The sequence below is a fragment of the Bombina bombina genome, chromosome 4 (genome assembly GCF_027579735.1).
Source record: "Bombina bombina isolate aBomBom1 chromosome 4, aBomBom1.pri, whole genome shotgun sequence".
NCBI classification, from domain to species: Eukaryota; Metazoa; Chordata; class Amphibia; order Anura; family Bombinatoridae; genus Bombina; species Bombina bombina.
The window spans coordinates 284,572,884-284,589,161 of record NC_069502.1 but is presented as its reverse complement, the minus strand read 5'-3'; the positions used below and the strand labels follow the sequence as shown (position 1 = coordinate 284,589,161).

Genomic DNA, 16,278 nt, shown 5'->3' with positions numbered 1-16,278 from the left:
GAGATACCTAGGTAAGGGTCGGAAGCACAACATGGCAGGAAATAGTGCTGCCCTCTAGTGCTCTTACAAATGGATAACTTTCTTGCAAAAGTGCTGCCATATAGTACTCCAGAAATGAGCAGGTTCCTGAGCTTACGTCCCTGTTTTTCAACAAAAGATAACAAAAGAACAAAGACAAATTGAATAATTGAAGTAATGTAGAAAACTGTTAAAAATTGCATGCTCTATCTGTATCATGAAAGAAAAATCTCATTTACACAATAGTTGCACACATTAGAAGGAGGTGCATGAATTATATTTAGTGCTTAATGTTCTTTTAAAAAAAAAAAAGAGAGATTCTCAGTGTTACAGGATTTAATTCTTCCCATAAGAAAATTAAAGACACAGAGAATAAAAGCAGCAATTCCTTTTATTGGTAATCTTTCATCAGCCACAGATACAATATACAGTACTTAAAGGGACAGTCAAGTCCAAAAAAAACTTTCATGATTTAAATAGGGAATGTCATTTTAAAATAACTTTCAAATTTACTTTTATCACCAATTTTGCTTTGTTCTTTTGGTATTCTTAGTTGAAAGCTAAACCTAGGAGGTTCATATGCTAATTTATTAGACCTTGAAGACTGCCTCTAATCTGAATGCATTTTGACCACTAGAGGGCATTAGTTCATGTGTTTCATATAGATAACATTGAGCTCATGCACGTGAAGTTACCCTGGAGTGAGCACTGATTGGCTAAAATGCAAGTCTGTCAAAAGAACTGAAATAAGGGGGCAATTTGCAGAGGCTTAGATACAAGGTAATCACAGAGGTAAAAAGTGTATTATTTTAACTGTGTTGTTTATGCAAAACTGGGGAATGGGTAATAAAGGGACTATCTTTGTTTTTAAACAACAAAAATTCTGGTCTTGACTGTCCCTTTAAGGTTACAAAGAATAAGTTAGCTAGCAGTGACATGTATGCATGTATGCATATAGCATGTATATGTATGCATATAGCAACCCTCTCCTGGTTTGCATCATATCTTTCAAACCGCTCGTTTACAGTTTCCTTTAACAACATATCTTGTGATCCTATGCCTCTCTCAGTTGGAGTACCACAAGGCTCTGTCTTGGGCCCCTTGCTTTTCTCTCTTTATACATCCTGCCTTGGAAAACTTAAAGCCTCCTATGGATTCCAGTACCACCTATATGCTGATGATACCCAAATCTATCTTTCCTCTCCTGATATCTCTCCCTCTTTACTCAACCAGATTTCTGACTGCCTCTCTGCAATTTTATCTTGGATGTCTTCACACTACCTCCAACTCAATCTGTCCAAAACTGAGCTGCTTCTTATCCCCCCCTCTTCGAGACATCCGACACCTGACATTTCTTTGACGGTCTCAACACCTTTCCCACAGGTCGTCTGCCTTGGGGTCACACTAGACTCAGAACTCACATTCAACCCACATATACAAACGCTTACCAAATCCTGCCGTTCACACCTATGCAACATTTCCAGAATTAGTCCCTTCCTTACTCAAAAAACTACAAAAATACTTATTCATTCCCTCATCCTGTCACGCATTGATTATTGCAATCTACTCCTAAATGGCCTTCCAAAACACCGCCTCCCTCCCTCTCCTCCCTCCAATCTATTATGTTAGACTCATCCACCTAAGTCGACGATCTACATCAGCTGCTCCACTGTGCCAGTCTTTACACTGGCTCCCCATACACTCCAGAATACAATTTAAAGTATTAGCCCTAACCTACAAAGCAGGTGTTTCAGGAGTTTGGTGGTCTCACCCTGCGCTCATTACACATTCCTTTCTGTTCTAACCTACAAAGCACTCAACAGTCCCAACTATATTTCCTCTCTCATCGTGAAATATTCCCCATCCCGTCCTCTTCGATCAACCTCTGACCTACGTCTCTACACTCCTGTTATCTCTACATCCCATTCCCACCTCCAAGACTTTGCATGTGCTGCTCCTGTCCTCTGGAACTCTCTACTCCGCTCCATTAGACTGTCTCCAACCTTGTATAGCTTCAGACGATCCTTGAAAACCCACCTATTCAGAGAGGCTTACCATCTCTCCTCCATTCTGCATCCGAACCAAACTAATACATGTACATGAACTGCCTGACTCACTGCTGCAAATACAACCGATGTAACAAGCTACCCCAACCTTATGTCTCTGCACCCTAAACCTATAGACTGTGAGCTCTCCGGAGCAGGGCCCTCTTCCTCCTGTGCTAGATTTTGTTAGTTTTGTTATGTTTTGTATTTTATCACAAATCCTTGTCATTGTATACCCCTATCATTGTACCCAGCGCTACGGAATTTGGCGGCGCTATACAAATAAATGATAATAATAATGACAATAATAATAATAAACAGGTAAAACTGACTTACCATAGAGGTATATGATCTAGTCTTCGTTATGCACTTTGCTGCAATAATTTAGTTCCTATAACGTTATGTCAAATCACGTTATGAAGTTTAAATAAAGAAATTCAATTTAGCCTGTTGACACTATAATTATGGAGGTATCATCACTCTATCTACGTATCATATAGCTCTATGGTCAGCGGATAATAAAGTGTAGCGGGAGGAGTGCAAGTATGCTGAACAAGTCCCATGAGCACTTTCACTGTATGTGGTGCTGTTCCTGCTGTAGCAGACAAGCCAGGGCTCGCAAGAAAAAGCACTGTTCTGTGAATCCCCCAAAGACAGCTTGTGTTTAAGAAAAGTCCCTGAAGCCGTGAAGCGAAACATGGTGTGATAGGAGCCCCCCTGATTTCAGACTAACCGACATGAGAAAGCTGAAGAGCGCAAGCCACTCAGTAAAGCAGGCTCTGGGTCCCAACCAATCTACTAAGAGAGAAAAGAAGCCGTAGCTGGACAATCTCTTCCCAGCATCAGGAAATGCGTCTCACAGAGGACCTCCAACTGATAACGGCAAAATTAGTGTTGCGTCATCTAAGTAAAGCACTAAACACAACAATAAAAAAAAACCTCTTCTTAGTGTTAGGCACGCATGCGGGAGACATAGGAACGCGCAGGATCTTCAGGATCCTCTAGTGGAAGCTTTGGGAGACGTCAGAGAAGGGGGGGGGTCAGGCGGCCATTTCAAAATGGCCAGATGAGAACTAGTAAGTGTATTTACTGGCAAAGTTTATTTAGATGAAATTTGGGCTACAGTTGCCTGTAAAAATCGTTAATTAACTTATCTAAATAAGTAATAGTAATTTTTGGGTTGACTGTCCCTTTAAGGCTGCAAGACAGGAAAGTGAGTTAGATGAACAAATGATCTGGCTAGTAATGATGTTGCTGCTGTTCAGATAGAATTGTGTGACCTAGGCAATCATTTAGAGGATGTGGCATCAACTATTTAATTTTCTGCTATTTTATCTGTGTATGGCCAAGAAGCAGGAAAGATGGAGTGGATAAGAACATTTAATTATTGGTTAAATAAGTGGTGCAGGGAACGAGGATTTGGTTTTATTGGCCATTATAGCTCTGTTTGGCAAGATACTAGGTTATTTGGATGTTAAAGGAACAGGGTATCTGGGAGAGGAGTTCCAATGCTTAATATGAAATAATTTAAACTAGTAAAGGGGGGGGTAGCATTAATATATCCACCTGCCCCATACAGCATGCCAAAAATGTTAGTCTAAGTTACAGTTCTAGAAATTCTAGCAGAAAAGTTCTTCGTGCCATGAGCACAAATGTTCGCAGCTTAGGAAATAAATGACCTGAACTCACTTTAATAATGACTAGGGACAACTTGGATTTAGTAGCTATAACAGGATCATGGTACAATGATTTGCATGACTGGGACATAGTCACACCTGGATACAGGTTATTTAAAAAGAACAGAGTAGGAAAGAAAGGTGGAGGAGTTGCTCTGTATGTAAATGAAAATATAAAGGTTACTGAAATTGTAAGAACTAATGATGAGGTGTAAAGTATTTGGGTTACTTTGGAAACTGGGGATAAAAATGACCATGAAGGGTAAGGTTATAGTAATGGGGGATTTTAATTTGCCAGATATAGACTGGAAGATTCCCTTTGCTAGATCAGCTAGAAGCAGGTATATTCTTGAATCCTTGCAATGGGAATCACTTGAGCAAGTAGTTAAAGGGATACTAACACCAATTTTTTTCTTTAACCCCTTAAGGACCAATGACGTACAGGGTACGTCCTACAAAAAAAGGTCCTTAACGACCAAGGACGTACCCTGTACCTCGTTGGTGTTTGAAAGCAGTGGAAGCGATCCTGATCGATTCCAGGCGCTTTCATGTTATTGCAGTGATGCCTCGATATCGAGGCACCCTGCAATAACTTTGCTTAGCCACCCGATGCAGAGAGAGACACTATGTGGCCCTCTGTGCATCGGCCATCGATGGCCACGATTGTTGGTGGGTGGGAGCCGGTGTGGGAGGCGGGTTGGCAGCCATCGATGGTAGGGTACGTACCAGAGGGGGGCGGGATCGCAGGCAGGGCCGCCGGGGGCACGCACAGGCGCGGGTGGGAACACTACACTATGAAACAATACATTTATGCCATACGGTGGGGGAAAGGACTATGGAGGGTCAGAATTTTTGGCTAAGGGATCTGGGAGGGGGTGGGGGGTTGGATATTGATGGGGGCAGCTACACTACAGAAACTTTTAAATTTATTATAAAAAAAATAACGTATTTTTAGGCAATTTTTTAGGCCTAAATAAGGTAGAGGGGGAGGGTTACAGAGCTGTTTGGGGAAGATCAGGGAGGTTGGGGGCTAAGGGGTGATCCTACACAGCAGAATAAGTTTTTAAATTAAAAAAACAAACAAAAAACTTGTATTTATTTTAGTACTGGCAGACTTTCTGCCAGTACTTAAGATGGCGGGGATAATTGTGGGGTGGGGGAGGGAAGAGAGCTGTTTGGGAGGGATCAGGGGGTGTGAGGTCTCAGGTGGGAGGCTGATCTCTACACTAGAGCTAAAATTAACCCTGCAAGCTCCCTAATTAACCCCCTCACTGCTGGGCATAATACAAGTGTGGTGCACAGCGGCATTTAGCGGCCTTCTAATTACCAAAAAGCAACGCCAAAGTCATATATGTCTGCTATTTCTGAACAAAGGGGATCCCAGAGAAGCATTTACAACCATTTGTGCCATAATTGCACAAGCTGTTTGTAAATAATTTTAGTGAGAAACCTAAAATTTGTGAAAAAGTATGTGAAAAAGTGAACAATTTTTTTTTATTTGATCGCATATGGTGGTGAAATGGTGGCATGAAATATACCAAAATGGGCCTAGATCAATACTTTGGGTTGTCTACTACACTACAGCTAAAATTAACCCTACAAGCTCCCTAATTAACCCCTTCACTGCTGGGCATAATACACGTGTGGTGCGCAGCGGCATTTAGCGGCCTTATAATTACCAAAAAGCATTGCCAAAGCCATACAAGTCTGCTATTTCTGAACAAAGGGGATCTCAGAGAAGCATTTACAACCATTTGTGCCATAATTGCAGCTGAATTGAAGCTGTTTGTAAATAATTTTAGTGAGAAACCTAAAGTGAACAATTTTTTTTATTTGATCGCATTTGGCAGTGAAATTGGGGGCGTGAAATATACCAAAATGGGCCTAGATCAATACTTTGGGTTGTCTGCTAAAAAAAATATATACACTTGTCAAGGGATATTCAGGGATTCCTGACAGATATCAGTGTTCCAATGTAACTAGCGCTCATTTTGAAAATAATGGTTTGGAAATAGCAAAGTGCTACTTGTATTTATTGCCCTATAACTTGCAAAAAAAGCAAAGAACATGTAAACATTGGATATTTCTAAACTCAGGAAAACTATTTAGCATGGATGTTTTTTGGTGGTTGTAGATATGTAACAGATTTTGGGGGACAAAGTTAGAAAAAGTGTGGTTTTTCCATTTTTCCTCATATTTTATATTTTTTTTTATAGTAAATTATAAGATAGGAAAATAATGGTATCTTTAGAAAGTCCATTTAATGGTGAGAAAAACAGTATATAATATGTGTGGGTACTGTAAATGAGTAAGAGGAAAATTACAGCTAAACACAAACACCGCAGAAATGTAAAAATAGCCTTGGTACCAAACGGACAGAAAATGGAAAAGTGCTGTGGTCCTTAAGGGGTTAATGATTCAGCGCATGCAATATTAAGTAACTTTCTAATTTACTCCTATTATCAATTTTTCTTCTTTCTCTTGCCATCTTTTTTTCCCCCAAATATTTGTATTGATTTTTCAAGAGTATAACAATAATACAACACATAATGTGATCAATTTGTACATCTAGGTGCATTCAAGGTGATCAGTCATATGTACTACACTGCTATAGCAATAGTTATTTAACAAATCTTATTAACCTATTAGATGGAATAAAATGGGAAAATGACATGACACTTGCTACATGTGACTTCATGTCACTTTATACCATAATCGATCATAAGAAAGGTATCCAAGCTGTTGAGAAAAATCTCAAAAAAGATAATACAATGGAAATAGCACAAAGAGAGTTCATTCTAAAAAGTATAGAATTTATATTGACAAATAACTATTTCTCTTTTAATGGAAAATATTTCATCCAGACTGAAGGAACAGCAGTGGGTACGAGGTTGCACCTAGCTATGCCAATCTATTTTTGGGAGAATGGGAAGAAGATTTCTTCGGCCATAATAGCTATGGTGCAAACCTCGTACTCTATAAGAGAACTGTAGATAAAGCAACGTTTCGAGTCTACTGACTCTTATTCATGCTATTTACACAGTATTATAATTCACACTTTTAAAACATTTTCACGCCAACCATCAAAAATTGAGGCTCTGCTGCCATCTACTGGTAGAAGAAAAAATACAATTTAAAATTACATTGATGGTACAAATGATTGCCTACACTGAATTGTAACTTAGCCATACAAGTACATTCTCACAAATATTGTGATATTCCAATATATTATATTACTGTAAACATTATAGACATTTAATTTATTATGAGCCACTATTCACCTGTGTCTATATTTGCATCTATAAAATGCCTATATAAATACTGACCAGTCATATTCTCTATTAAAGGGACAGTCTACCATAGAATTGTTGTTTTAAAAGATAGATAATCCCTTTATTACCCATTCCCCAGTATTGCATAACCAACACAGTTATATTAATATACTTTTTACCTCTGTGATTACCTTGTATCTAAGAACCTTCTTCCAGCCCCCTGATCACATGACTGTGACTGTTTATTATCTATTGTCTTAAATTTAGCATTGTTTTGTGCTAGATCTTAAATAACCCCCAGTGCCTGAACACAGTGTTATCTATATGGCCCACGTGTACTTTCTGTCTCTTTGTGTTGAAAAGAGATTTAAAAAGCCTGTGATAAGAGGCAGCCCTCAAAGGCTTAGAAATTAGCATATGAGCCTACCTAGGTTTAGTTTAAACTAAGAATACCAAGAGAAAAAAAGCAAATTTGATGATAAAAGTAAATTGGAAAGTTGATTAAAATTAAAAGTCCTATCTGAATAATGAAAGTTTAATTTATACTAGACTGTCCCTTTAAGGCCCTTAGGTGCCAAACTTTCCAATTCATGTACCCAGAACATTTCTCTCTGTCTAAGTAATTTCTCTCTATTTACCCCACTTCCCTGTGGATTCAAATTATCTATTATTTGCCATCTCAATTGGCTAATTTGGTGGCCACATTTTAAGAAGTGGTTGGACACTGGTGCTTCATAATTCTTACACCTTATGTTAGATCGGTGTTGGCATATCCTATCACGGGCCTTACGGGTCGTTTCCCCTATATAAATTAGGGAACAGGGGCACTTGATAAGGTATATAATATATGCAGATTCACATGTAAAGAATTCCTTTATTTCATATCTTTTACTTTTTCTTGGGTGGAAAAAATATTTTCCCTTAATCATAGAATTACAACGTATACACCCCAAGCATGGGCAACATCCTATTTGTTTTTTTATATAGGAAGGTCTGTTTGTCTTTCTTTTTTGACCCTACATCTGTATTGGTCAATTGGTCTCTAAGGTTTTTCACCCTCCTATATGCCATAAGGGGTGGATTTCTAAAGATCTCCATGTCTTTATTGCATTCTTTTAGAACGTGCCAGTGTCTTTTTATTATTCGGGATACTTGCTCACTTTTAGGGTTATGTTGTGTCACTAGAACCAATCTGTCTGCTTTAATGTCCTTCTTTTTAACTTCCTTATCCCTTTTTAGATTACTAAGTTGTTCACTGACTAATGCCTGTGAATATCCCCTATTTACAAATTTTTGCTGCATTTCCTTCATTCGTAATTCCTTAGTATTGCTATTGCTTACTATTCTAACCACTCTTAATAGCTAACTTTTTGGTAGGGAATTTATTAAGTTCTTAGGATGGAAGCTTTCATAACTCAATAATGTATTTCTATCTGTTTCTTTTACATATAAATCAAACGTTAATTTATTTCCCTCCTTACTCTGGTGTCTAAGGGTGAAAAGCCTTAGAGACCAATTGACCAATATAGATGTAGGGTCAAAAAAAAAAAGACAAACAGACCTTCCTAAATAAAAAACAACTAGGATGTTACCCATGCTTGGGGTGTATAAGTTGTAATTCTATGATTAAGGGAAAATATTTTTTCCACCCAAGAAAAGGTAAAATATATGAAATAAAGGAATTCTTTACATGTGAATCTGCATATACTATATACCTTATCAAGTGCCCCTGTTCCCTAATTTATATAGGGGAAACGACCCGTAAGGCCCGTGATAGGATATGCCAACACCGATCTAACATAAGGTGTAAGAATTATGAAGCACCAGTGTCCAACCACTTCTTAAAATGTGGCCACCAAATTAGCCAATTGAGATGGCAAATAATAGATAATATGAATCCACAGAGAAGTGGGGTAAATAGAGAGAAATTACTTAGACAGAGAGAAATGTTCTGGGTACATGAATTGGAAAGTTTGGCACCTAAGGGCCATAATAGAGAATATGACTGGTCAGTATTTATATAGGCATTTTATAGATACAAATATAGACACATAGGTGAATAGTGGTTCATAATAAATTAAATGTCTATAATGTTTACAGTAATATAATATATTGGAATATCACAATACTTGTATGGCTAAGTTACAATTCAGTGTAGGCAATCATTTGTACACTCAATGTAATTTTAAATTGTAATTTTTTTCTTCTACCAGTAGATGGCAGCAGAGCCTCAATTTTTGATGGTTGGCACGAAAATAATGTTTTAAAAGTGTGAATTAGAATACTTTGTAAATAGCATGAATAAGAGTCAGTAGACTCGAAACGTCGCTTTTTCTATGTTGGTACAATAAAGATATACAAGAATCTACAGTGCTGTGGACATTTGTTTCAATGATATGTGATTGGGGGAACAGGCAGATTCCCTGCCTTCACGAGCACTAACTCCGGTGGTTGCTGTTTTCAGTGTGTACAGTACTCTATAAGAGATATATAGATGATCTCTTGTTTATTTGGCATGGATCAGAATTGGAATTATTAAAAATGTTTGAAAATATGAACAATAACCATAAGGGAATAATTTTCACGAATACTTTTAGCAAAGAAATTTTTTTTGGATTTGGAGATTATGGCGATAAATAACAAGATAGAAACGAAGACACATTTCAAAAGTGTTGATTCTAATAACTATGTGCATGCAAACAGTTGCCATTTGGACAGATGGAAAGATAATATCCCAACAGGGCAGTGCATAAAAATTAGAAAAAACTGTTCACGTATAGAGGATTTTGAGAACCAGGCTTTAACCCAAGTGGAAAAATGTAATGCAAGAAGATATAAAAATGAAAAGATCAATAATGCAGTGTTGAAAGCAAGAAATATTGAAAGAAAGTCTCTATTAAAATACAAAGATAAGTCAAATACTGAAGCAGATATTTCAAACACTGTACAGGTTCCTTTTATACCAAACTATAATGCAGACCATGGACTAATAAGGAAAATAATAAATAAGCACTGGCATCTGCTCAAAGCGGATCCCCTTATAGGGGACAGCCTTACAGTAAGACCCAAATTTGTATTTAAGAAGGCACCAAACCTGAAATCGGTTATAGCACCAAGTGAATTTAAATAAAAGAAAGTAAAGAAACTTGTAGATGCAGATTTAATGGGTAAAACAATTGTTGGCTTTTATCCTTATTACACATGTAGAGCATGTAAGCATAGTACAAAGAAGAAAACTATCATTATACTGCATATAAATGAAGAATTCACCATAAAGGATATGATAAGATGCTCACATAAGAACATTATTTACATATCGCAATGCACTTGTAATCTATTTTATATTGGTGAGACTAAGAGATGCCCGAGAGATAGGATCAGGGAACACTTGTGTAGCATAACAAACGAAGCAGATAACACACATCTATATAAACATTTCAAAGATGTTCACAAAGGCAATATCAGTGATTTGAAATATTGAGGAATAAAAAAAGATTCCAAATAATTGGAGAGGAGGTAACATTGAAAAAAGACTGCTCATTAAGGAAGCAGAACTTATATATAAATTTGATACATTATACCCCAAAGGTCTTAATTCAGAACTTGACCTGTCTCTGTTTCTATTTGAATAAAAAATGTTCTCATTAATGATTTACATTTTAATAGAACCAATATATTAAGAGGGTAGAATAACTTAGGCATGATATTCTTTGGTAAACACCCTATATCTTTCAGAAATATGGATTGTGATAATATATAATTATGGAAATATGATTAACTCCAAATTCCACCTTAAACCAAAATGGACTAAGATCTCTAATACCACCTAAGAAGCAATTTACATTGGACCAATAACAGAGCACATAGGTCTTTAAATAACACCACCTTCCTGCCGAAAACTTATCTTGAAAAAGTCCAGAACTGGGTGAAACACGTTGACATTTTAAATGCAGTAATATCTATAACAGTGGTAAGCAAAACCACATGAAAGACTCTATTTGAACCACGGACAAAGTTTTGCAGAAGAGAATCAATCCATACAATCCACAGAACCCGGGTTATACTGTGACCAGCATCTTACATCGACTTATACCATCCTGTAACTGATGTGATAGCTTGCGTGTTTCAAACACTAAGAGCAAGCACTACAAACAAGGTAATACTACGGTATCTACATTGTGTATGAAATAAAGTTTGTTACTATTTGCAACAGACTGTGATGAAAGGGAAACAAGTCACATGACGGTGAGCGACCAATTGGAAGTCTAACATTACAGCAGCATAAAAGAAATGTCTGCAAAGCGCAGGTGCAATAGGAGGAAAATGAACTACATCTGATTCCAGGACAAACTAAGGTACACGAGTAAGATACATAAAAGACTGTATACCATTACCTAAAAAAAAGACTATATTGTGATACCATCCAGACCATTAATTACACGTATCACTTACCACTCGAAAATATTTTCTGTTTAGAGACCTGTGTGTAACACTACTATCTTAAAATTTGGATGCAATATATACAAAGGTGGTTGTTCTTTCCAACACACGTTTTTTTCTCAACATATCTGTATTAGCGTGTTATTACCAGCGTGTTATTTTCAGCATTTTTAATTTTAAAATATTTAAACATATAGTAATCTGCATATGGTACTAGTCCAAATTTTTTTTTATATACACTGTATTTAGTGAGCAAATATTCTAAGGGAGACGTCCCGATTTTTAAATGACTTTTTTAATGATTTCTTATTGATATAAATTATACAATAAAATCTGTTATATATATATATATATATATATATATATATATATATATTGTCTGATATGAATATTGTCATTATATGTGTTTTTTGGGAATCTTTAGCTTTTTCTAGTGCCCTCTTAAATACCCCCTTGCATCTTTGTATAAACACTTTTAACACAGCATAGAGGTAGATGTGTTTTTTAGGAGAGGTCTGATTCCAAGTAGTCCAGCGCAATTACTACCCCCTTTTTTTGCTGTTAAATCTTATTACTATCTGTGCGTTCGTATTTAGTACATCCATAATTGCTAACAAAGTAGGATCCGCTCACATAGGTGGGATGAGGGGAGAGGGAACGTTAGACATTGCTATCTCTCATTGTGTCGGCGTCTGAGCGGGTTAGAGAAATAAGGACTGAGTCATTTATGTAGCCAGGTGTCCCAGACGGACCAGTATGTCTCCATTTGATCAATTGAATTATAAAACCGTTTTTCCCATCATGGCCATGTAGTCGACCATTGCACTTATTTCAGCCAGATGCAGAGGATCAGGTTTTTTCCATGCCCAAGCTATACATAGTTTAGCAGCCGTAAAAATTATCTCTTTGATGTATCTGGTATTGTTTTCTCTATGATGTGTAACAGAGTATTGGAGGAGAACAATGTGGATGTAAGATCAAGCTTGCTATCTTTATTTAAAAATCAGGAATGTAAAGCTTAGGAGCTGGCCCATTTTTGTTTCAGAACCTGGGCTATGCTTGCTTATTGGTGGCTAAATGTAGTTACCAATAAGCAAGCGCTATCGAGGGTGCTGACCCTAAAATGGGCCGGCTCCTAAGCTTTACATTTCTGCTTTTTAAATAAAGATATCAAGAGAACGAAGAAAAATTGATAATAGGAGTGTATTAGAAAGTTGCTTAAAATTGCATGCTCTATCTGAATCATGAAAGAAACAATTTGGGTTTAGTATCCCTTTAAGGAACCAACACAAAAGGAAGCTATATTATATTTAATAATTACAGTGATACAGTTTCAAATGTGTCTGTAGGTGAGAACTTAGGATCCAGTGATCATCAATCTGTTTGGTTTAGGGGTAGATTTATCAAAGGCTAGGCAAACTCTGTATGTGCTTCGCCTGTAACTGCTCCCCAGCTCGCCTCTGGAGAAGCGCACGTGCGCCTGAATTTAGCAAAAAAATAAATGTAACTTTGCACAGGTGAGCTGGGGCGTAATAATGATAAATTTCGCCTGTCAGAAAAAGCATTTACTCCTTATTTATCACAGTACATACCTATAAATATTTACGCCGCCATGTTTTGATTATTAAAAAAGCATTTTTTAGGTAACTATTTAGCTTATATTTATATTATATAATGTTTCTGTGCTGTTTTTGCCATATGTTGATAATTTAAGATCGCAAAAATAAATATATCTATATACATATATAAATATATATATATCTATATAGATAGATAGATAGATAGATATAAAACTGTTGGTACCCATATGCGCCTGTGGAAGCGCAAATTTCTGGCAATAATAGTCTCTGCTTGGCGCTGAGCCTTAGAAAAATTAGTTAAAAGAAGAAAGTACTGCATCACAGCATGTATTATAATGGTGTTCGCCTCAGTCTGTATGGCGAAATATACAACACGCAATTGAAGCCGAAATTTCAGTTCTCTATCAGCGCAAAGCAATGATAAATAAGAAACTGGGCGTATTTGTAGATCGGGCTGGTAAATTACACCTATTACTAATGTATATTGTTGCACTTAGGAGCGCGCCCGTGTGTCTAGGCGAATGCAAGCGGAGTGCAAAGAAGTTTCTTTCAGATTTGCGCAATTATAGGCACAAAGTGCTTTGATAAATATGACGATCAGTTTGTATGCGCTATTTTGGACGGAATTAAAGGAGAATGGCTTTGATAAATTTACCCCTTAGTATTCATGTGCAAAACCTGTCCACCCAGACTAAAACAAAAGTTTTAGACTTTAGAAAGGCTGATATTTCATACATGGGAGAATGCCTAAACAACTATTTAAAAGGGAAAACTTATTACAGGGGTTCAAGAACAGTGGGAATTTTAGATGCAACCGCACACTGTATTAGACATGTCTGTAAAAGTAAAAAAAAAAAAGCGGAAACCATTATGGTTTTCCAAAGAAGTAGCACATGCTGTAAAGACAAAAAAAGATAGCTTATAAAAATTACAGACATATGCAGTAAGATGATGATATGCAAATATGGAGACTCCAACAAAAAAAAAGACTAAGCAGTTTATTAGAAAGGTTAAAGCTCACGCGGAAGAGAAGATAGCACATTATTTAGATATAGTAGTGGAAAAAGAAAAAAAGTAAATTTATGCTTACCTGATAAATTAATTTCTTCTATGGTAAGACGAGTCCACGGATTCATCCTTTACTTGTGGGACATTATCCTTCCTAACAGGAAGTGGCAGAGAGCACCACAGCAGAGCTGTCTATATAGCTCCTCCCTTAGCTCCACCCCCCAGTCATTCGACCGAAGGTACAGGAAGAAAAAACAGAAACTACAAGGTGCAAAGGTGACTGAATTTAAACAAAAAAATATAATCTGTCTTAAAATGACAGGGCGGTCCGTGGACTCGTCTTACCATAGAAGAAATTAATTTATCAGGTAAGCATACATTTACTTTTCTTCTATAAAGGTAAGACGAGTCCACAGATTCATCCTTTACTTGTGGGATACAATACCAAAGCTACAGGACACGGATGAATGGGAGGGACAAGACAGATGGTTAAACAGAAGGCACCACTGCTTGAAGAACTTTTCTCCCAAAAATAGCCTCTGAAGAAGCAAAGGTATCAAATTTGTAAAATTTGGAAACGGTATGAAGCGAGGACCAAGTCGCAGCCTTACAAATCTGTTCAACAGAAGCATAATTTTTAAAAGCCCATGTGGAAGCCACCGCTCTAGTAGAGTGAGCTGTAATTCTTTCAGGAGGCTGCTGTCCAGCAGTCTCGTATGCCAAACAGTTGATGCTTTTCAGCCAAAAGGCAAGAGAGGTAGCCGTAGCTTTTTGACCTCTACGTTTTCCAGAATAGACAACAAACAAAGAAGATGTTTGACGGAAATCTTTGGTCGCTTGCAAGTAAAACTTCAAAGCACGAACCACATCCAAGTTGTGCAACAGACGCTCTTTCTGAGAAGAAGGATTAGGACACAGAGAAGGAACAACAATTTCCTGATTAATATTCCAATTAGTAACAACCTTAGGAAGGAATCCAGGTTTGGTACGCAAAACCACCTTATCAGCATGGAAAACAAGATAAGGCGAGTCGCATTGCAATGCAGATAGTTCAGAAACTCTTCAAGCCGAAGAGACAGCAACTAAAAACAGAACTTTCCAAGATAGAAGCTTAATATCTATGGAATGCATAGGTACAAACGGAACCCCTTGAAGAACTTTAAGAACTAAATTCAAACTAAATTCAAACTCCATGGCGGAGCAACAGGTCTAAACACAGGCTGGATTCTAACTAAAGCCTGACAGAACGACTGAACGTCTGGAACATCTGCCAGACGTTTGTGCAGTAGAATTGATAAAGCAGATATCTGTCCCTTTAAAGAACTAGCTGATAGCCCCTTCTCCAATCCTTCTTGGATAAAGGACAAAATCCTAGGAATCCTGATCTTACTCCATGAGTAGCCTTTGGATTCGCACCAATAAAGATATTTACGCTATATCTTATGATTAATTTTCCTAGTGACAGGCTTTTGAGCCTGAATCAAGGTATCTATGACCGATTCCGAGAAACCCCGATTGGATAAGATCAAGCGTTCAATCTCCAAGCAGTCAGCCGCAGAGAAACTAGATTTGGATGCTGGAACGGACCTTGAGTCAGAAGGTCCTGTCTCAGTGGCAGAGTCCATGGTGGAAGAGATGACATGTCCACCAGGTCTGCATACCAAGTCCTGCATGGCCACGCAGGTGCTATCAAAATCACTGAAGCCCTCTCCTGTTTGATTCTGGCAATCAAACGAGGAAGGAGAGGAAATGGTGGAAACACATAAGCCAGGTTGAAGAGCATCTATCAGTACTGCCTGAGGATCCCTTGACCTGGACCCGTAACGAGGAAGTTTGGCGTTCTGACAAGACGCCATTAGATCCAATTTCGGTGTGCCCCATTGCTGAATCAATTGTGCAAACACCTCCGGATGGAGTTCCCATTCCCCCGGATGAAAAGTCTGACGACTTAGAAAATCCGCTTCCCAGTTCTCCACTCCTGGGATATAGATTGCTGGTAGATGGCAAGAGTGAGTCTCTGCCCATTGAATTATTTTGGTAACCTCTATCATGGCTAGAGAACACTTTATCCCCCCTGATGATTGATATATGCTACAGTCGTGATATTGTCCGACTGGAATCTTATGAATCTGGCCGACGCCAGCTGAGGCCACGCCTGAAGCGCATTGAATATCGCTCCCAGTTCTATCGCTCCTGAGTCCACAATCCTTGTGCTTTCAGGGATTTCCAGACTGCACCC

At 37.7% G+C, this 16,278-nt stretch overlaps 1 protein-coding gene across 9 annotated transcripts in view; it reads right to left on the bottom strand.

Annotated features, from left to right (window-relative positions):
• LOC128656206 (glutathione hydrolase-like YwrD proenzyme) overlaps positions 1 to 16,278 on the bottom strand; it is a 628,013-nt gene that overhangs the window by 500,486 nt on the left and 111,249 nt on the right. Inside the window, exon 1 of one of the 9 annotated variants that reach the window (XM_053709985.1) lies at positions 8 to 26. The exons of the other annotated variants lie outside the window; for them this stretch is intronic. The gene's annotated coding sequence lies outside the window, so the exon portion shown is untranslated. Of the gene's footprint in view, positions 1 to 7; positions 27 to 16,278 lie in introns of those variants that run through there. 9 annotated transcript variants of the gene reach the window in all.